General features: G+C 46.6%; 1 long non-coding RNA gene across 1 annotated transcript in view; it reads left to right on the forward strand.

Moving 5' to 3' along the window:
* Positions 1 to 3700: 3700 nt before the first annotated feature.
* Positions 3701 to 22528, forward strand: part of LOC130282505 (uncharacterized) — a 341939-nt gene continuing 323111 nt past the window's right edge. Inside the window, exon 1 of the long non-coding RNA XR_008846426.1 lies at positions 3701 to 3736. This is a non-coding gene — a long non-coding RNA (uncharacterized LOC130282505). The remainder of the gene's footprint in view (positions 3737 to 22528) is intronic.

Consider the following 22528-nt stretch of genomic DNA (forward strand, 5'->3'; position numbering starts at 1 on the left):
CGAATTATCCTGGAATAATGAGGCCCTCTGCGCGACCTTTAAAAAAGGCCTATCCAGCAACATTAAAGATGTGCTGGCCGCACGAGAAATTCCTGCTAACCTGCATGAACTTATTCATCTGGCCACCCGCATTGACATGCGTTTTTCCGAAAGGCGTCAGGAGCTCCGCCAGGATATGGACTTTGTTCGCACGAGGCGGTTTCTCTCCCCGGCTCCTCTCTCCTCTGATCCTCTGCAATCCGTTCCTGTGCCTCCCGCCGTGGAGGCTATGCAAGTTGACCGGTCTCGCTTGACACCTCAAGAGAGGACACGACGCCGCATGGAGAATCTGTGCCTGTACTGTGCCAGTACCGAACACTTCTTGAAGGATTGTCCTATCCGTCCTCCCCGCCTGGAAAGACGTACGCTGACTCCGCACAAAGGCGAGACAGTTTTTGACGTCAACTCTGCTTCTCCACGCCTTACTGTGCCTGTGCGGATATCTTCCTCTACCCTCTCCTTCTCTGCTATGGCCTTCCTGGATTCCGGATCTGCAGGAAATTTTATTTTGGCCTCTCTCATCAACAGGTTCAACATCCCAGTGACCAGTCTCGCCAGACCCCTCTACATCAATTCTGTTAACAATGAAAGATTGGACTGTTCCGTGCGTTAACGCACAGAACCTCTCCTAATGTGCATCGGACCTCATCACGAAGAAATTGAATTTTTGGTCCTCTCCAACTGCACTTCTGAAATTCTTCTTGGATTACCGTGGCTTCAACGCCATTCCCCAACCCTTGATTGGTCCACAGGAGAAATCAAGAACTGGGGTACTTCTTGTCTCAAGGACTGTCTTAAACCGGTTCCCAGTACTCCCTGCCGTGACCCTGTGGTTCCCCCTGTATCCGGTCTTCCTAAGGCTTATATGGACTATGCTGACGTCTTTTGCAAGAAGCAAGCGGAGACTTTACCCCCTCACAGGCCTTATGACTGTCCTATTGACCTCCTCCCGGGTACTACTCCACCCCGGGGCAGAATCTATCCTCTGTCTGCTCCAGAGACTCTTGCCATGTCTGAGTACATCCAGGAAAATTTAAAAAAGGGGTTTATCCGCAAATCCTCCTCTCCTGCCGGAGCTGGATTTTTTTTTGTGTCCAAAAAAGATGGCTCCCTACGCCCTTGCATTGACTACCGCGGACTTAATAAAATCACGGTAAAAAAACGCTACCCCTTACCTCTTATCTCGGAACTCTTTGATCGCCTACAAGGCGCCCACATCTTTACCAAACTGGACTTAAGAGGTGCTTATAATCTCATCCGCATCAGGGAGGGGGACGAATGGAAGACTGCATTTAACACTAGAGATGGACACTTTGAGTATCTGGTCATGCCCTTTGGCCTGTGCAACGCCCCTGCCGTCTTCCAAGACTTTGTTAATGAAATTTTTCGTGATCTCCTATATACCTGTGTTGTGGTTTATCTGGACGATATTCTGATTTTTTCTGCCAACTTAGAAGAACACCGCCAGCATGTCCGCATGGTTCTTCAGAGACTTCGGGACAATCAACTTTATGCCAAAATGGAGAAATGTCTCTTTGAATGTCAGTCTCTTCCTTTCCTAGGATACTTGGTCTCTGGCCAGGGACTACAAATGGACCCAGATAAACTCTCTGCCGTCTTAGATTGGCCACGCCCCTCCGGACTCCGTGCTATCCAACGTTTTTTGGGGTTTGCCAATTATTACAGACAATTTATTCCACACTTTTCCACTATTGTGGCTCCTATCGTGGCTTTAACCAAGAAAAATGCCAATCCCAAGTCCTGGTCTCCACAAGCGGAAGACGCATTTAAACATCTCAAGTCTTTTTCTTCTGCTCCCGTGCTCTCCAGACCTGTCCCATCTAAACCCTTCCTATTGGAGGTAGATGCCTCCTCAGTGGGAGCTGGAGCTGTCCTTCTACAAAAAAATTCTTCCGGGCATGCTGTTACTTGTGTTTTTTTTTCTAGGACCTTCTCTCCGGCGGAGAGAAACTACTCCATTGGTGATCGAGAACTACTGGCCATTAAATTGGCACTTGAGGAATGGAGGCACCTGCTGGAGGGATCAAAATTTCCAGTTATCATATACACTGATCACAAGAATCTCTCCTATCTCCAGTCTGCCCAACGACTGAACCCTCGCCAGGCTAGGTGGTCGTTGTTCTTTGCCTGTTTTAACTTTGATATCCATTTTCGCCCTGCTGACAAGAACATTAGGGCCGATGCCCTCTCTCGTTCTTCTGATGCCTCTGAAGTAGAGGTCTCTCCCAACACATCATTCCTCCGGACTGTCTGATCTCCACTTCTCCAGCTTCCATCAGGCAAACTCCTCCAGGGAAGACCTTCGTTTCTCCACGCCAGCGTCTCGGGATTCTCAAATGGGGACACTCCTCCCACCTCGCAGGCCATGCGGGCATCAAAAAATCCTTGCAACTCATCTCTCGATTTTATTGGTGGCCGACTCTGGAGACTGATGTTGTTGATTTCGTGCGGGCCTGTACTGTCTGTGCCCGGGATAAGACTCCTCGCCAGAAGCCTGCTGGTCTCCTTCATCCTCTGCCTGTTCCTGAACAGCCTTGGTCACAGATTGGTATGGACTTTATTACGGACTTGCCCTCATCCCGTGGCAACACAGTTGTTTGGGTGGTCGTTGATCGATTTTCCAAGATGGCACATTTTATTCCTCTTCCTGGTCTTCCTTCAGCGCCTCAGTTGGCAAAGCAATTTTTTGTACACATTTTTCGCCTTCACGGTTTGCCCACGCATATCGTCTCGGATAGAGGCGTCCAATTCGTGTCTAAATTCTGAAGGGCCCTCTGTAAACAGCTCAAGATCAAATTAAACTTCTCTTCTTCTTATCATCCCCAATCCAATGGGCAAGTAGAAAGAGTTAATCAGGTCCTGGGTGACTATTTACGGCATTTTGTTTCCTCCCGCCAGGATGACTGGGCAGATCTTCTACCATGGGCCCCTGACTACGATCCTTGCTGCCTGCCCTGACCTTCTGCTACGTCCGACCTTGCTCTTGTCTACTCTCTTGTACCGCGCCTATCTTCAGCAGTCAGAGAGGTTGAGCCGTTGCTGGTGGATACGACCTGGTTGCTACCGCCGCTGCAAGACCATCCCGCTTTGCGGCGGGCTCTGGTGAATACCAGTAGCAACTTAGAACCGGTCCACCAACACGGTCCACGCCAATCCCTCTCTGGCACAGAGGATCCACCTCCAGCCAGCCGAATCGTGACACGGACTGTCCTCTGACCCATTTATATCAATGGTAGCGTAACTCGTAGCGGGTTTCCCGCAGCAGGAAACTCGCTGCTAGCTACTAGCGTGTGAACGCACCCTTATGCTACTTTTTACCCTGCTGCGACTTTTTATTTTATTTTTTTAAATGCTCTCCCCAGTCAGTTTTGTAAGCCAGGTCTGGGCTGGTGTAGATTTGCAACAAATTGAGGGCTTTTACGGCAAACATACGACTTTTTAAGGAAAATGTGACTCTTCATAAATCCGCAACCATGGCAAAATTAAAAACCAAAGTGTGTACAAAAGTCATTGTAGTCAAAATCACTTTAGCAAAAAGATGCACACATTTTGCCCAAAAGAGACATTTTGGTAAATTCTGTAATGTTAGTGAAGTGCTATTGTATCAGGGATGTATATAATTTATTTATTTTATTTATATAGCACCTACAGATTCCACAGCGCTTGATATAATCAGGTGAGATAATGGTTCCATGTTCAGCTTTTGTAATAATCAGATTTATTTTGATCAGATTTACAAAGTCGTGTTCTTTGAAACACAATATCTGATCTGATTAGCGATGTTTCAAGCATACAAAGGCAGCAATAACATAAATAACAATATTTTAGGGACTAGGAAGGTTTATGACGTATTTTGATATTGGTACTAATATCTGCCTATGGTCATAGCCTAATTCATGTGAATCAAGAAAGTAGGCTGTATCCTATAATAATGCTGTCTAAAACTATAAGGTACTTATGGTATGCCAGGAAATCTATATGGAAAAATTATAATACCTGGCATATATGCCTCTGTAAAAAAACAAAAAACTGATGATATAACATGTGTGCTTGTTAAATGTGTCAACTTTTCATGCTTAGCTTGCATCTCGGACACATGGTTTCATTATACATGGAATAGTTTTGTATTGCTTTATGTTTTTAAGTATGTAAGGCATGAAGAGGGCAATGATCAGCAAATGATTACTGACTGCTGAATCCTCCCAACTGTGAACAGGAACACAGCAGTTCCTGCTGACGTGCAAATTCATAAGCATGCATTTTATGTACAGACAGCAGAGAGAAAAGAAATATATACCATTACTTCCTGTGCTTCTCTATATAAGCAAAATCTGACAAAGACTGGACCTTCCCAAAATGCCCTTGAATGAGCAAGCCAAAAGTTTTGAAGCTTTACTTCTATACTTTGTAGGAGATGAACATGAATGTAACCTTTGGGACATTTTTGATGACCTTTTATTTTTAACTTTTCTTTACTTTTTAATCGTATACTTGTTACTATTATTTTTCAACTTGACTTACTTTTACATCCCATACTTGTTTGCCTATGTTCTTTTTAGGCTAGGTTCGCACAGTGTATTTTTAGGCATATTTAATTGTAAAAAATGCGTCAGTATTTTTAACATTAATGTGTTCTATGTAAGTTTATGGTAAAATGGTCCTGCCTCCAAACCTCACTGAACACACAGGGCTGGCTACCCTGCCCTTAACCTGTTGGGGACGAAGGGCGTATGCATACGCCCTTGCGTCCTGGTACTTAAGGACGAAGGGCGTATCCATACGCCCGTGGGAATTTCGGTCCCCGCCGCGCGCCGGGCGGGGACCGGACCGGGCCGACTGCTGATTGTGTCTAAGACACCCACGATCCCCTGAAGCTATAGGAGTGAGGTGGCACGGGTGCCACCCCTCCTATCCCTGCTATTGGTGGTCTAGACGCGACCACCAATAGCAGATCGGGGGCGGGGGGGTTTACTTTCGTTTTCCCCGTCCTGCTCACCCACAATAGGCGGGCCAGAACGAGGAAAACGAAGAGGAGCGGTGCCGAAGATCACTTACCCGTCCGGAGGCAGCGGAGCGACGGTGATCGGCGGGCGGCAACGGAGATCTGCAGGCGGCGTGCGGCAGAAGAGGACGGCTCCCTGGATGCGACGGAAGCCGGTGAGTTGCCTAGCAACATCTAGAGGGCTACAGTCTGAGACCACTATAGTGGTCTCTAGACTGTAGCCCTCCAGATGTTGCAAAACTACAACTCCCAGCATGCCCACACAGCTGTTTGCTGTCTGGGCATGCTGGGAGTTGTAGTTTTGCAACAGCTGGAGGTCTACAGTTTAGAGACCACTGCACAGTGATCTCTATACTGCCCTCTATATCTTGCAAAACTACAATTCCTAGCATGCCCACACAGCTGTTTGCTGTCTGGGCATGCTGGGAGTTGTAGTTTTGCAACATCTGGAGGTCCATAGTTTGGAGATCACTGTTCAGTGGTCTCTAAATTGTAGCACTCCAGATGTTGCAAAACTGCAAATCGCAGCATGCCCAAACAGCTGTCTCGGCATGCTGGGAGTTGTAGTTGCGTACCTCCAGCTGTTGCAGAACTAAATCTCCCAGCATGCCCTTCTGTGATCAGTACATGCTGGGAATTGTAGTTTTGCAACAGCTGGAGGCACACTGGTTGGAAAATACTGAGTTAGGTAACAGAACCTAACTGAAGGTTTTCCAACCAGTGTGCCTCCAGCTGTTGCAAAACTACAACTCCCAGCATGCACGGTCTGTCAGTACATGCTTGGAGTTGTAGTTTTGAAACAGCTGGAGGTTTGCCCCCCATGTGAACGTACAGGGTACATTGACACGGGCGGGTTTACAGTAAGTTTCCTGCTTCAAGTATGAGCTGCGGCAAATTTTTCGCCGCAGTGCAAATTCCTAGCGGGAAACTCACCGTAACACGCCAGTGTGAATGTACCCTAAAAACACTACACTAACACATAATAAAATGTAAAACATTACATATACACCTCCGTACACTGTCCCCCCCCCCCCCCCAATAAAAATGAAAAACGTATCGTACGGCAGTGTTTCCAAAACGGAGCCTCCAGCTCTTGCAAAACAACAACTCCACGCATTTCTGGACAGCCGCCGCTGACTGTCCAGGCATGCTGGGAGTTTAGCAACAGCTGGAGGCACCTTGTTTGGGAATCACTGGCGTAGAATACCCCTATGTCCACCCCTATGCAATCCCTAATTTAGTCCTCAAATGCGCATAACTTTTCTTTACTTTTTAATCGTATACTTGTTACTATTATTTTTCAACTTGACTTACTTTTACATCCCATACTTGTTTGCCTATGTTCTTTTTAGGCTAGGTTCGCACAGTGTATTTTTAGGCATATTTAATTGTAAAAAATGCGTCAGTATTTTTAACATTAATGTGTTCTATGTAAGTTTATGGTAAAATGGTCCTGCCTCCAAACCTCACTGAACACACAGGGCTGGCTACCCTGCCCTTAACCTGTTGGGGACGAAGGGCGTATGCATACGCCCTTGCGTCCTGGTACTTAAGGACGAAGGGCGTATCCATACGCCCGTGGGAATTTCGGTCCCCGCCGCGCGCCGGGCGGGGACCGGACCGGGGCGACTGCTGATTGTGTCTAAGACACCCACGATCCCCTGAAGCTATAGGAGTGAGGTGGCACGGGTGCCACCCCTCCTATCCCTGCTATTGGTGGTCTAGACGCGACCACCAAAAGCAGATCGGGGGCGAGGGGGTTTACTTTCGTTTTCCCCGTCCTGCCCACCCACAATAGGCGGGCCAGAACGGGGAAAACGAAGAGGAGCGGCGCCGAAGATCACTTACCCGTCCGGAGGCAGCGGAGCGACGGTGTTCGGCGGGCGGCAACGGAGATCTGCAGGCGGCGTGCGGCAGAAGAGGACGGCTCCCTGGATGCGACGGAAGCCGGTGAGTTGCCTAGCAACATCTAGAGGGCTACAGTCTGAGACCACTATAGTGGTCTCTAGACTGTAGCCCTCCAGATGTTGCAAAACTACAACTCCCAGCATGCCAACACAGCTGTTTGCTGTCTGGGTATGCTGGGAGTTGTAGTTTTGCAACAGCTGGAGGTCTACAGTTTAGAGACCACTGCACAGTGATCTCTATACTGCCCTCTATATCTTGCAAAACTACAATTCCTAGCATGCCCATGCTGGGCATGCTGGGAGTTGTAGTTTTGCAACATCTGGAGGTCCATAGTTTGGAGATCACTGTTCAGTGGTCTCTAAATTGTAGCACTCCAGATGTTGCAAAACTGCAAATCGCAGCATGCCCAAACAGCTGTCTCGGCATGCTGGGAGTTGTAGTTGCGTACCTCCAGCTGTTGCAGAACTAAATCTCCCAGCATGCCCTTCTGTGATCAGTACATGCTGGGAATTGTAGTTTTGCAACAGCTGGAGGCACACTGGTTGGAAAATACTGAGTTAGGTAACAGAACCTAACTGAAGGTTTTCCAACCAGTGTGCCTCCAGCTGTTGCAAAACTACAACTCCCAGCATGCACGGTCTGTCAGTACATGCTTGGAGTTGTAGTTTTGAAACAGCTGGAGGTTTGCCCCCCATGTGAACGTACAGGGTACATTGACACGGGCGGGTTTACAGTAAGTTTCCTGCTTCAAGTGTGAGCTGCGGCAAATTTTTCGCCGCAGTGCAAATTCCTAGCGGGAAACTCACCGTAACACGCCAGCGTGAATGTACCCTAAAAACACTACACTACACTAACACATAATAAAATGTAAAACATTACATGTACACCTCCGTACACTGTCCCCCCCCCCCAATAAAAATGAAAAACGTATCGTACGGCAGTGTTTCCAAAACGGAGCCTCCAGCTCTTGCAAAACAACAACTCCACGCATTTCTGGACAGCCGCCGCTGACTGTCCAGGCATGCTGGGAGTTTAGCAACAGCTGGAGGCACCTTGTTTGGGAATCACTGGCGTAGAATACCCCTATGTCCACCCCTATGCAATCCCTAATTTAGTCCTCAAATGCGCATGGTGCTCTCTCACTTCGGAGCCCGGTCGTATTTCAAGGAAACAGTTTAGGGCCACATATGGGGTATTTCCATACTCAGGAGAAATTACACTACAAATTTTGGGGGGCTTTTTCTCCTTTTACCCCTTATGAAAAGGAAAAGTTGGGGTCTACACCAGCCTGTTAGTGTAAAAAAAAAATTTACACTAACATGCTGGTGTTGCCCTTTACTTTTTATTTTCACAAGAAGTCAAAGGAAAAAGACCCCCAAAATTTGTAGTGTAAATACCCCATATGTGGGCGTAAAATGCTCTGCGGGCGCACAACAAGGCTCAGGAGTGAGAGCGCACTATGTACATTTGAGGCCTATATTGGTGATTTGCACAGGGGTGGCTGATTTTACAGCGGTTCTGACATAAACGAAAAAAATAAATATCCACATGTGACCCCATTTTGGAAACTACACCCCTCACGGAATGTAACAAGGGGTACAGTGAGCATTTACGCCCCACAGGTGTCTGACAGATTTTTGGAACAGTGGTCCGTGAAAATGAAAAATTAAATTTTTTTGTTTGCACAGCCCACTGTTCCAAAGATCTGTCAAACGCCAGTAGGGTGTAAATTCTCACTGTACCCCTTATTACATTCCGTGAGGGGTGTAGTTTCCAAAATGGGGTCACATGTGGGGGGTCCACTGTTCTGGCACCACGGGGGGCTTTGTAAATGCACATGGCCCCCGACTTCTATTCCAAACAAATTATCTCTCTAAAAGCTCAAGGACGCTCCTTCTCTTTGGAGCATTGTAGTTCGCTCGCAGTGCACTTGACGTCCAAACATGGGGTATTTCCATACTCAGAAGAAATGGGGTTACAAATTTTGGGGGGCATTTTCTCCTATTACCCCTTGTAAAAAAGTAAAATTTGTGGAAAAAACAGCATTTTTGTAAAAAAAAAAAATTTTCATTTACATATCCGACTTTAACAAAAAGTTGTCAAACACCTGTGGGGTGTTAAGGCTCACCGTACCCCTTGTTATGTTCCTTGAGGGGTGTAGTTTCCATAATAGTGTGCGATGTGGGGGGTTTTGCTGTCCTGGCACCATAGGGGCTTCCTAAATGGGACATGCCCCCCAAAAACCATTTCAGAAAAACTCACTCTCCAAAATCTCCTTGTCGCTCCTTCCATTCTGAGCCCTCTAGTGCACCCACCGAACACTTGACATAGACATATAAGGTATTTTCTTACTCGAGAGAAATTGGGTTACAAATTTTGAGAGGATTTTTTTCCTTTTACCCATTGTAAAAATTCAAAAACGGGGTCTACAAGAACATGCGAGTGTAAAAAATGAAGATTTTGCATTTTCTCCTTCACTTTGCTGCTATTCCTGTGAAACGCCTATAGGGTTAACACACTTACTGAATGTCATTTTGAATACTTTGGGGGTGCAGTTTTTATAATGGAGTTATTTATGGGGTATTTCTAAAATGAAGACCCTTCAAATCCACTTCAAACCTGAACTGGTCCCTGAAAAATTCTGATTTTGAAAATTTTGCGAAAAATTGGAAAATTGCTGCTGAACTTTGAAGCCCTCTGGTGTTTTCCAAAAGTAAAAACATGTCAACTTTATGATGGAAACATAAAGTAGACATATTGTATATGTGAATCAATATATCATTTATTTGGAATGTCTATTTTCCTTACATGCAGAGAGCTTCAAAGTTAGAAAAATGCAAAATTTTCACATTTTTTATGACATTTTTGAATTTTTCACCAAGAAATGATGCAAGTATCGACGAAAATTTACCACTAACATAAAGTAGAATATGTCACGAAAAAACTATCTCGGAATCAAATTTATAAGTAAAAGCATCCCAGAGTTATTAATGCTTAAAGTGACAGTGGTCAGATTTGCAAAAAATGCTCCCGTCCTTAGGGTCATAATGGGCTCCGTCCCCAAGGGGTTAATAACCTTTTTATGTAAAATTATTTAGATGGTTTTTTTTAGAAGCTTTTTAGACTACAGCAAACACTATGGGGAGATTTAACAAAACCTGTCTAGAGGAAAAGTTGCTGAGTTGCCCATAGCAACAATCAGTTGGCTTTTTTTCATTTTCCAGAGGCCTTTTCAAAAATGAAATAAGCGATCTGGTTGCTATGGGCAACTCAGGAACTTTTTCTCTAGACAGGTTTTGATAAATCTCCCCCTATAAGACTACATTTGCATAGCAGGTGTTATTTAAAATGTTTATAAAATAAGTAGCAGAATGTTATTACCAAAATACAAACTAAAAAATTATTCATTTTTGATGCATGGATGTCACGATGCCGGCTGGCAGGTAGTGGATCCTCTGTGCCAGAGAGGGATTGGCGTGGACCGTGCTAGTGGATCGGTTCTAAGTCACTACTGGTTTTCACCAGAGCCCGCCGCAAAGCGGGATGGTCTTGCTGCGGCGGTAGTGACCAGGTCGTATCCACTAGCAACGGCTCAACCTCTCTGACTGCTGAAGATAGGCGCGGTACAAGGGAGTAGACAGAAGCAAGGTCGGACGTAGCAGAAGGTCGGGGCAGGCAGCAAGGATCGTAGTCGGGGGCAACGGCAGGAGGTCTGGAACACAGGCTAGGAACACACAAGGAAACGCTTTCACTGGCACAATGGCAACAAGATCCGGCGAGGGAGTGAAGGGGAAGTGAGGTATAAATAGGGAGTGCACAGGTGAACACACTAATTGGAACCACTGCGCCAATCAGCGGCGCAGTGGCCCTTTAAATCGCAGAGACCCGGCGCGCGCGCGCCCTAGGGAGCGGGGCCGCGCGCGCCGGGACAGGACAGACGGAGAGCGAGTCAGGTACGGGAGCCGGGATGCGCATCGCGAGCGGGCGCCACCCGCATCGCGAATCGCATCCCGGCTGGAGACGGTATCGCAGCGCACCGGGTCAGTGGAGCTGCCCGGAGCGCTGCGGTAGCGAGAGAGAAGCGAGCGCTCCGGGGAGGAGCGGGGACCCGGAGCGCTCGGCGTAACAGTACCCCCCCCCCCCTTGGGTCTCCCCCTCTTCTTAGAGCCTGAGAACCTGAGGAGCAGACTTTTGTCTAGGATGTTGTCCTCAGGTTCCCAGGATCTCTCTTCAGGTCCACAGCCCTCCCAATCCACCAAAAAGAACCTTTTTCCTCTGACCGTCTTGGAGGCCAGTATCTCTTTCACTGAGAAGACGTCAGAAGAACCGGAGACAGGAGTGGGAGAAACTAACTTGGGAGAGAAACGGTTGATGATGAGTGGTTTAAGAAGAGAGACATGAAAGGCATTAGGAATACGGAGAGAAGGAGGAAGAAGAAGTTTGTAAGAGACAGGATTAATTTGGCACAAGACTTTGAAAGGACCAAGATAGCGTGGACCCAGTTTGTAACTGGGGACACGAAAGCGGACATATTTAGCGGAGAGCCATACCTTGTCTCCGGGAGCAAAAATGGGGGGAGCTCTTCTTTTCTTATCGGCAAACTTTTTCATGCGAGATGAAGCCTGTAAAAGAGAATTTTGGGTCTCTTTCCATATGGTGGAAAGATCACGAGTCACTTCATCTACAGCGGGCAAACCAGAGGGCAAGGGAGTAGGGAGGGGGGGAAGAGGGTGACGGGTGACGGGGATTTGGAGGAAGATTCAGAGACTCTAAAGTTATACGAGAATTCGGCCCATGGTAGAAGATCTGCCCAATCATCCTGGCGGGAGGAAACAAAATGTCGTAAATAATCACCCAAGACCTGGTTAATTCTCTCTACTTGTCCATTGGATTGAGGATGATATGCAGAAGAAAAGTTTAATTTAATCTTGAGTTGTTTACAGAGAGCCCTCCAGAATTTTGACACGAATTGGACGCCTCTATCCGAGACTATCTGTGTGGGCAACCCGTGAAGACGAAAAATGTGTACAAAAAATTGTTTAGCCAACTGAGGCGCTGAAGGAAGACCAGGAAGAGGGATGAAATGTGCCATTTTGGAGAATCGATCAATGACCACCCAAACAACAGTGTTGCCACGGGATGGGGGTAGGTCTGTAATAAAATCCATACCAATCAGAGACCAAGGCTGTTCGGGGACAGGCAGAGGATGAAGAAAACCAGCGGGCTTCTGGCGAGGAGTCTTATCCCGGGCACAGACAGTGCAGGCTCGCACAAAGTCCACGACATCCGTCTCCAGAGTCGGCCACCAATAGAAGCGAGAGATGAGTTGTACAGATTTCTTGATGCCTGCATGACCTGCGAGATGGGAGGAGTGACCCCATTTGAGGATTCCGAGGCGTTGGCGTGGAGAGACGAAGGTCTTTCCTGGAGGAATTTGCCTGATGGAGGCTGGAGAAGTGGAAATCAGGCAGTCAGGAGGAATGATGTGTTGCGGAGAGAGTTCAACTTCCGAGGCATCCGAGGAACGAGAGAGAGCATCGGCCCTAATGTTCTTATCGGCAGGCCGAAAGTGAATTTCAAAATTAAATCGGGCAAAGAACAGAGACCACCTGGCCTGGCGAGGATTCAGCCGTTGGGCAGACTGGAGATAGGAGAGGTTCTTGTGATCGGTGTAAATAATAACTGGAAATTTTGATCCCTCCAGCAGATGCCTCCATTCCTCAAGTGCTAATTTAATGGCTAGAAGCTCTCGATCCCCGATGGAGTAGTTCCTCTCCGCCGGAGAGAAGGTCCTAGAAAAAAAACCACAAGTAACAGCATGCCCGGAAGAATTTTTTTGTAGAAGGACCGCTCCAGCTCCTACAGAGGAGGCATCAACCTCCAATAGGAAGGGTTTAGATGGGTCAGGTCTGGAGAGCACGGGAGCCGAAGAAAAGGCAGACTTGAGCCGTTTAAAGGCGTCTTCCGCTTGAGGAGGCCAAGACTTGGAATTGGCATTTTTTTTGGTTAAAGCCACGATAGGGGCCACAACGGTAGAAAAATGTGGAATAAATTGCCTGTAATAATTGGCGAACCCCAAAAAACGTTGGATAGCACGGAGTCCGGAGGGGCGTGGCCAATCTAAGACGGCAGAGAGTTTGTCTGGATCCATTTGTAGTCCCTGGCCAGAGACCAAGTATCCTAGGAAAGGAAGAGATTGGCATTCAAACAGACATTTCTCTATCTTGGCATAAAGTTGATTGTCACGAAGTCTTTGAAGAACCATACGGACATGCTGGCGGTGTTCTTCTAGATTGGCAGAAAAAATCAGGATATCGTCCAGATATACAACAACACAGGAGTATAAGAGATCACGAAAAATGTCATTAACAAAGTCTTGGAAGACTGCAGGGGCGTTGCACAGGCCAAAGGGCATGACCAGATACTCAAAGTGTCCATCTCTAGTGTTAAATGCCGTTTTCCATTCATCCCCCTCTCTGATGCGGATGAGATTATAAGCACCTCTTAAGTCCAGTTTGGTAAAGATGTGGGCACCTTGGAGGCGATCAAAGAGTTCAGAGATGAGGGGTAGGGGGTAGCGGTTCTTTACCGTGATTTTATTAAGACCGCGGTAGTCAATGCAAGGACGTAGAGAGCCATCTTTTTTGGACACAAAGAAAAATCCGGCTCCGGCAGGAGAGGAGGATTTACGGATAAAGCCCTTTTTTAAATTTTCCTGGATGTACTCAGACATAGCAAGAGTCTCTGGGGCGGACAGAGGATAAATTCTGCCCCGGGGTGGAGTAGTGCCCGGGAGGAGGTCAATAGGACAATCATAAGGCCTGTGAGGAGGTAGAGTCTCAGCTTGTTTTTTGCAAAAAACATCCGCAAAGTCCATATAGGCCTTAGGAAGACCGGTTACAGGGGGAACCACAGAGTCACGGCAAGGGGTACTGGGAACCGGTTTTAGGCAGTCCTTGAAACAAGAGGGCCCCCAACTCTTGATCTCCCCAGTGGACCAATCCAGGGTTGGGGAATGGAGTTGAAGCCAGGGTAGTCCAAGGAGAATTTCGGAAGTGCAATTGGGGAGGACCAAAAATTCAATCTTCTCGTGATGAGGTCCGATGCACATTAGAAGGGGCTCCGTGCGGAAACGTATGGTACAGTCCAATCTTTCATTGTTTACACAATTGATGTAGAGGGGTCTGGCGAGACTGGTCACCGGGATGTTGAACCTGTTGACGAGAGAGGCCAAAATAAAATTTCCTGCAGATCCGGAATCCAAGAAGGCCATAGTAGAGAAGGAGAAGGCAGAGGCAGATATCCGCACAGGCACAGTAAGACGTGGAGAAGCAGAGTAGACATCAAGGACTGTCTCACTTTTGTGCGGAGTCAGCGTACGTCTTTCCAGGCGGGGAGGACGGATAGGACAATCCTTCAGGAAGTGTTCGGTACTGGCACAGTACAGGCAGAGATTCTCCATGCGGCGTCGTGTCCTCTCTTGAGGTGTCAGGCGAGACCGGTCGACCTGCATAGCCTCCACGGCGGGAGGCACAGGAACGGATTGCAGGGGACCAGAGGAGAGAGGAGCCGGGGAGAAAGAACGCCTTGTGCGAACAAAGTCCATATCCTGGCGGAGCTCCTGACGCCTTTCGGAAAAACGCATGTCAATGCGAGTGGCTAGATGAATGAGTTCATGTAGGTTAGCAGGGATTTCTCGTGCGGCCAGAACATCTTTAATGTTGCTGGATAGGCCTTTTTTAAAGGTCGCGCAGAGGGCCTCATTATTCCAGGATAATTCTGAAGCAAGAGTACGGAATTGTACGGCGTACTCGCCAACGGAAGAATTACCCTGGACCAGGTTCAACAGGGCAGTCTCAGCAGAAGAGGCTCGGGCAGGTTCCTCAAAGACACTTCGAATTTCCGAGAAGAAGGAGTGTATAGAGGCAGTGACGGGATCATTGCGGTCCCAGAGCGGTGTGGCCCATGACAGAGCTTTTCCAGACAGAAGGCTGACTACGAAAGCCACCTTAGACCTTTCAGTAGGAAACTGGTCCGACATCATCTCCAAGTGCAGGGAACATTGGGAAAGAAAGCCACGGCAGAATTTAGAGTCCCCATCAAATTTATCCGGCAAGGATAGTCGTAGACCAGAAGCGGCCACTCGCTGCGGAGGAGGTGCAGGAGCTGGCGGAGGAGATGATTGTTGAAGCTGTGGTAGTAGCTGCTGTAGCATCACAGTCAGTTGAGACAGCTGTTGGCCTTGTTGCGCTATCTGTTGTGACTGCTGGGCGACCACCGTGGTGAGGTCGGCGACAACTGGCAGAGGAACTTCAGCGGGATCCATGGCCGGATCTACTGTCACGATGCCGGCTGGCAGGTAGTGGATCCTCTGTGCCAGAGAGGGATTGGCGTGGACCGTGCTAGTGGATCGGTTCTAAGTCACTACTGGTTTTCACCAGAGCCCGCCGCAAAGCGGGATGGTCTTGCTGCGGCGGTAGTGACCAGGTCGTATCCACTAGCAACGGCTCAACCTCTCTGACTGCTGAAGATAGGCGCGGTACAAGGGAGTAGACAGAAGCAAGGTCGGACGTAGCAGAAGGTCGGGGCAGGCAGCAAGGATCGTAGTCGGGGGCAACGGCAGGAGGTCTGGAACACAGGCTAGGAACACACAAGGAAACGCTTTCACTGGCACAATGGCAACAAGATCCGGCGAGGGAGTGAAGGGGAAGTGAGGTATAAATAGGGAGTGCACAGGTGAACACACTAATTGGAACCACTGCGCCAATCAGCGGCGCAGTGGCCCTTTAAATCGCAGAGACCCGGCGCGCGCGCGCCCTAGGGAGCGGGGCCGCGCGCGCCGGGACAGGACAGACGGAGAGCGAGTCAGGTACGGGAGCCGGGATGCGCATCGCGAGCGGGCGCCACCCGCATCGCGAATCGCATCCCGGCTGGAGACGGTATCGCAGCGCACCGGGTCAGTGGAGCTGCCCGGAGCGCTGCGGTAGCGAGAGAGAAGCGAGCGCTCCGGATAGGAGCGGGGAACCGGAGCGCTCGGCGTAACAATGGACAGCTGAAAAGAAGATTATTTTATCAAATAGACAATGTTAAATGATTTTTTCCCTACAAACACACCATTTAATTTTTTATAACCTCTTATCATTCTTAACAAAAAAATATTTGTAGAGTGCCATTATACTTTACATTATATGAACAGAATAGAGAAGATTGTAATGCATCAAAATTCTCTTTATTAAAATAATTATTAAACACAATTCAAAATATTTTGTGATGAAACAGAGTTGAAGAAAACAGTGATAGATCTTCACGTCCAATTGTTTACAAGCAATATATTAAACATGATTTCATTAGCCTCAATAAATAGATTCTCTGGTCCAGTTCAAGTATGATTTACCAGTCACAGCCTCAGCATTTCTAGGACAGAAATTCCCTTAATATCTGAAAAGTTTTAAATGAGTAGTCAGGTAGACTCTAATGCAGCAATCCCTAGCCTGTGACTCTCCAGCTGTTGCAAAACTACAATAGCCAGCATTCCCTGCAGGCTGCCTAGGCATGCTGTGGACTGTTGTTTTGCAACAGCTAAAGAGCCACAGGTTGAGGTTCACTGCTCTAATGCATTCAAGACTTGCCCAGGCGTACCAAAGAAATTAGACCATACCGTAACAAGATTCTGCTCATCATAGCAGCAAAACGTGTTTCCCCGCTATTTTTTTTTCTTCTATTGAGTGTGGTATTTTTAATGATCTAAATCACCTTTTTTCTGTTTCCTTATTCTGTATAATATAACGTGTAAGTTTGGGTAATGATGAAAAACAATACAGATTCAGGTGACACAGTGCCCCCTAGTGTCCATAATTTTCATAACCATCATAAGGTTTCCAATAACTTTGGCTCATTCTTAATTTTTTTTATCATAGATTTCTTAAATTAGGAGCTATAACATGCTTAGCTTTTTTTAACTGCTATGCATTGTCTGTGTGTGATCAGTTTTTCTGTTATGTCCAGTTGATAGCGTTAAGATGACCTTACAGTTATTACTTAAAGGGGTAATCCAAGATCATTTATCTTTTCAGCTATCCCAGCATACAGGATGTGTCAGATTGCTGGGGGGGGGGGGGGGTTCCGTCCTGTCCCCATCCTCAGTTTTTGGGATAAAGCCAGAAGTGTTTTCAAAAGTAATGGAAAATATAAAGAAATGGCTTATACTTCTCTTTCCTACTGGATCCACTTCTGGCTTTGGCCCGAAAACTGCAATGCAATACACTAGATAAAAAACATACCCTTAACCAGACAGATGGACCTCTTCCTGTTTGGGAACATAGAGAGGTCTATCAGTTAAGGCCGTTAGGGCAGGGAGAAGCTGCCCCAATGGGGCATGTTTATAATTATACACATGTTTATATAATTGTATAATGTGAATTTCATTAAGATGTATCTACCATTTTTTTGTAAGCAACCGGATTTTTCCATTTTACCGTATATACTCGAGTATAAGCTGTTCCGAATATAAGCCGAGGTCCCTAATTTCACCCCAAAAACCTAGGAAAAGTTATTGACTAGACTATAAGCCTAGGGTGGGAAATACATCAAACCCCCCCCCCCTGTCGTCATCCAGACCCCCGTCATTATCACCCCTGTCATTATCACCCCCATCATTATCACCCTGTCATCACCCTGTCATCATCACCCTGTCATTATCAGCCTGTCATTATCAGCCTGTCATCATCACCCTGTCATCATCACCCTGTCATCATCACCCTGTTATTATCACCCTGTCATTATCACCCTATCATTATCACCCTATCATTATCACCCCGTCATCATCACCCCATCATCATCACCCTGTCATTATCCCCCTCGTCATCATCCCCCTCGTCATCATCCTTCTCGTCATCATCCCCCTCATCATCATCTCCCCCTTCATCATCACCACCTGTCAATCCCTTTGTCATCATCCAGACCCCCCTTTTGTTTTCTACTCACCTCCCAGTTGTTGCTTTCTCAGTGGGAAGGAAGTGTGAGCTGGTCCAGGCCGTCGATCTTCACCGGGAGGCCCTCTTCCCCGTGCCGGCCACAGACTAGTGACATTGCATTGGTGACAACGCGCAGGGACGTCCGTGCGCAGCAGACATCTGTGACGTCCGGGGCGTGAACATCCCTGTGCGGTGGCATCAATGCAGCATCACTAATTCAGGGCCGGCCTGGTGTGGAGAAAATGGCCTCCCGGTGAAGATGGACAGCCCGGAATGACTAACCCTCCCCACCGGACGGTCCCTGCAGCATAGATGGCCGAAGATGGATGGCCTGGTCCATCCCCTCACAGCTATGGCATAAGCTTTTTTTTGTTTGTTTTTGTTCACTCGAGTAAAAGCCAAGGGGGGCGTTTTCAACACGAAAAATCGTGCTGAAAAACTCGGCTTATACTCGACTATATACGGTAGTTTATATGAGCATTTCTCTTCCTTTCTTTCATGCAGTGTGCACATACATACTAAAATGTCATCTACCTCTTGCCACCAGTACAGCTCTGAATGTCCCATATGCACCTCCATAAATGTCTATTAAAGCCTTTTACCACTGTCCACATATCAGCCTCCTAGTGGTGACTACAGAAGTGGAGCTTTAAATGCGCCAGATAATTTATCTAAATGTTTTCTTTTAGACATATTTGCAATGCTAGGTGTAATGTTTGTTTTAGCTCCCTATGGGTAGGGTTCACAGGAGGCATCCACTGCGAATTTCACGCTGTGGATGCCCCGATGGCAGTCACAGAGGGACTGCAGAGCATGCGCTCAGTTTTGTCCGGGTAGCTCCATGTGCCCGCTCGTAGCAGCAAATTTCTACAGCGGGAAGACCACCACTACGAGCGGGCACACAATGCTACCCCTCCGCTCTGTGACTGAAGTTGGCGCATTTGCAGTGCGAAATACACTGCAGATGCGTCTCGTGTGACCCTGCCCTAAAGCATCTTTTTTTATTGCAATTACTGAGGACTCACTCTCATGCTAAAGCTTGGCAGTAATCTACATCACTACAAATACCAGTGCTGCTCTACCTATAACAAATCTTATGTCAGAAAAACTAGGAATTTCAGCTGTAAATTATATAAACATAAACATATAAAATTTATATAAATATTCTTTATATTTTGCCTTTCAAATAGATTACTGGTGAACCAGATATTTGTAAAAAGTTAAAATTCACATTATAAATAGGTTAGCAAAGTCATAAAGCTTGATAACATTGTAATATCTTATATACATATTGACCAGTGAACTTAACAGAAGACATTCACCTTGTCCTTAATGACCTAACATGCATTTCTCAGAAGTAAGATTTACTTTATTTCAGGGAAGGAATGCTAAGGATTGTCCTTAGGAATTAAATACTTTTATTAAATAAAACCACATCACATAGCATGTTTCTTGTAAATAGCCACAAAACATCTGAGATTATGTGAAGTGTATTGAACAGTATACACACATTCATACTAGACTATAACAACACTATAGAAGGCCTGTGTTTGTTATGAAGTGTCAGAAAGCAGATAATTGGCTTGCAAACAGACTAGAAAATATTCAAGATCACAATCATTATTTATACTGGCCAGTGTTGTTTTTCATCCATTTCCTCTTTGTCACTTGCGTAGTTTAATTGTGTAAGTCATTAAAAAGAAAAAAATAGTGCATTAAAATCATTTTAGGAAGCGTGTGAACTTTCCCTGAAATACGGAACACAGAGGTTTTCTCTTTCTTGGAGATAGTGTTAGTAAATGCATACATTTCTCTTACTAAAGGTATACGTAGATATGTAAGAGGTGCAATCCCTACTTACTGAATTGTTCATAAAAGTAATTTATGAAAAGCTTGAAACATATATGTCAGTGGTCCTATGCCTTGCTCTACATTTCTGTCCACATATGCTGTGTTGATAAATGTAGGTTTATGTTTGGATAACATGGTGGGAAGAGTCTGATTGCAGTGTTCTCAGAATTATAATAATAATTATAATAATAATAGTGGGGAGTGGGGACTAATGCTGTGTGAGCCAGAGTCAGATGCCTCTAAGTAATACCAGCTCCCACTCAGGTGGTCCCACCTGTCCAGATTAGGCTTATATCACACTGTGTAAGAGAGTGCATTGTAGCTATACATCAGCGTCCTGTCAAAAAACGGGATGCCAACTTATACTGCAGTGTATTGCAGCAGGCCCTGTAATCACCCAAGTGTAGTGACTACATTAAGACAACTTTACATTTATTGAGCAGCACTCTAACTCCTTGAGAATACAGCCAATTTTTATTTTAGCGCTTTTGTTTTTTCTCCTTCTATACTTTTAGGTGCCATAACTCTTTTAGATTTTCATCTACAGACCCATATGAGGGCTTGTTTCTTTCCCCAACAATTGTCATTTTACCATAAAATGTATGGTGCAACAAAAAAAAAATATTATTTGTGTCTGGAAATTGAAAAGAAAACCGCAGTTGTGCAAATTTGGGGTGGATGTTAACAGGCAAAAACAAGAGTGCATCCAGCCCATATTGGTAGGGCTTCCTTTCAAAAACTATTCTGACTATTCAACTACTGTATATTGATTTCTAATAATCACTTGTATTTGCAAATATGTTTAATTTCTCATAATTAATCAGTTTAACCCTATTTATATTCATGGTAAAACCCATTTAACATTATATTTTAATAGCTTGGACATTTCTGCATGAATTTTGGGTAATATCAAATATGTTTATTTATTTGATTTTTTTTTTTACTTTTCTTTTTGTAAAATAGCAAATAGGGTTATTTAATTGTTTATTGGGTTATTTAATTGTTTATTATTTTCACTTTCTATTAAAACTTAAAAAAAAAAAAATTTTTTTTAACTTTTGGGATCATAGGTTTATAATGGGAGCACTGCTCCTGCGCTAGCTCATAGTCCAGTGGAGACTAAAGACATGTACATCCTGGTGCACCAAGTACCAGGCAGCATGGGCATACAGGTATGTCCTGTGTCCTCTAGGGGCTAAAGCACTTCCGTCTTTATTTAAGTGCTGTAGAACAATCATCTGTGTTCAGGAAGTTGTCTGAATGAAGTCACTAGTTGACTACGTTCGGGCCATTAAACTTAACAGGCCCATTGCAGTACGCCATGGTATACATCAACTTCCCATTTTAACCAGGATGCCAACATTTTTAGTGAATGCATGACCAGCCAGAGCTGTGACTGCAAGGGTTGTAGGATGCAGACTCTCTGACGACCGTCATTGGAGAAGGGAGGTCTTCATGCGATAACCATGTTAATTCAGTATATATTTTATGTTTTGTTTAAGCTATATTGACCACCTGAAAGCAGCTTTTATTAGAACTGTTTTGAACCCCCCTTTGCATAACATAAGTTGGTTAAGGTAGCCCCACATCTGACCACCATAGTAACCCTGCCTCCTTATGCTTCTTTGTGTGGCTTGGCCAGGGATAATTAGGTGAATAATAGGCATCTAGTGGCTAGTATGAAAATGAATCAGATTTTTATCTTCTAGTTTTACACATAGAGACAAGGCAAAAAATAAGTAAAAGGTAGATAAAAATCAGTTCCTGTTACTATTATCTGTTAAAAAATTATCCTCCTCACCTCATTGTTATTTACCCTTTACAGTATTGAATTACTCCATAGAAATGTACAGAGAGGTATTCTGCTGCTTTTGGGAAGTGTTAGACTGCCACATGTAAGTCAACACGTGGCAGAAATTTTCTATCTCGCCACAGATACAAAGCAGATTTTGCAGATTGCCTTGTGATTACCGTATTTATTGGGGTATACCACGCACCGGCCTATAACACGCACCCTCATTTTACCAAGGATATTTGGGTAAAAAAAGTTTACCCCGATATACCCCCAGGAAAGGCAGGGGGAGAGAGGCCGTCGCTGCCCGCTTCTCTCCCCCTGCCTTTCCTGGGGTCTAGAGCGCTGCTGCCGGCCCTTCTCACCCCCTGGCTATCGGCGCCGCTGCCCGTTCTGTCCCCCTGACTATCGGTGCCGGCGCCGATAGCCAGGGGGAGAGAAGCGGCGCCGACAGCCAGGGGGAGAGAAGGGCAGCGGCACCCATTGCCGGCGCCGCTGCCCCATTGCCTCCCCCCTCCCCGGTTTCATAATTACCTGGGTCGGGTCCGCGCTGCTGCAGGCCTCCGGCGCGCGTCCCCTGCGTCGTTGCTATGCACGGCGCGGCGCATGACGTCAGTGCGCCGCGCAGCGCATAGCAACGACGCCGGGGACGCACGCCGGAGGCCTGCAGCAGCACGGACCCGACCCAGGTAATTATGCCACCGGGGATGGGGGGAGGCAACGGGGCAGCGGCGCCGGCAGTGGGTGCCGCTGCCCTTTCTCTCCCCCTGGCTGTCGGCGCCGCTTCTCTCCCCCTGGCTATCGGCGCCGGCAATGGGGCGCCAGTACCGATAGTCAGGGGGACAGAACGGGCAGCGGCGCCGATAGCCAGGGGGAGAGAAGGGCCGGCAGCAGCGCTCTAGACCCCAGGAAAGGCAGGGGGAGAGAAGCGGGCAGCGACGG

This window comes from Hyla sarda, chromosome 7 (assembly GCF_029499605.1).
Source record: "Hyla sarda isolate aHylSar1 chromosome 7, aHylSar1.hap1, whole genome shotgun sequence".
In the NCBI taxonomy this organism is placed as follows: domain Eukaryota; kingdom Metazoa; phylum Chordata; class Amphibia; order Anura; family Hylidae; genus Hyla; species Hyla sarda.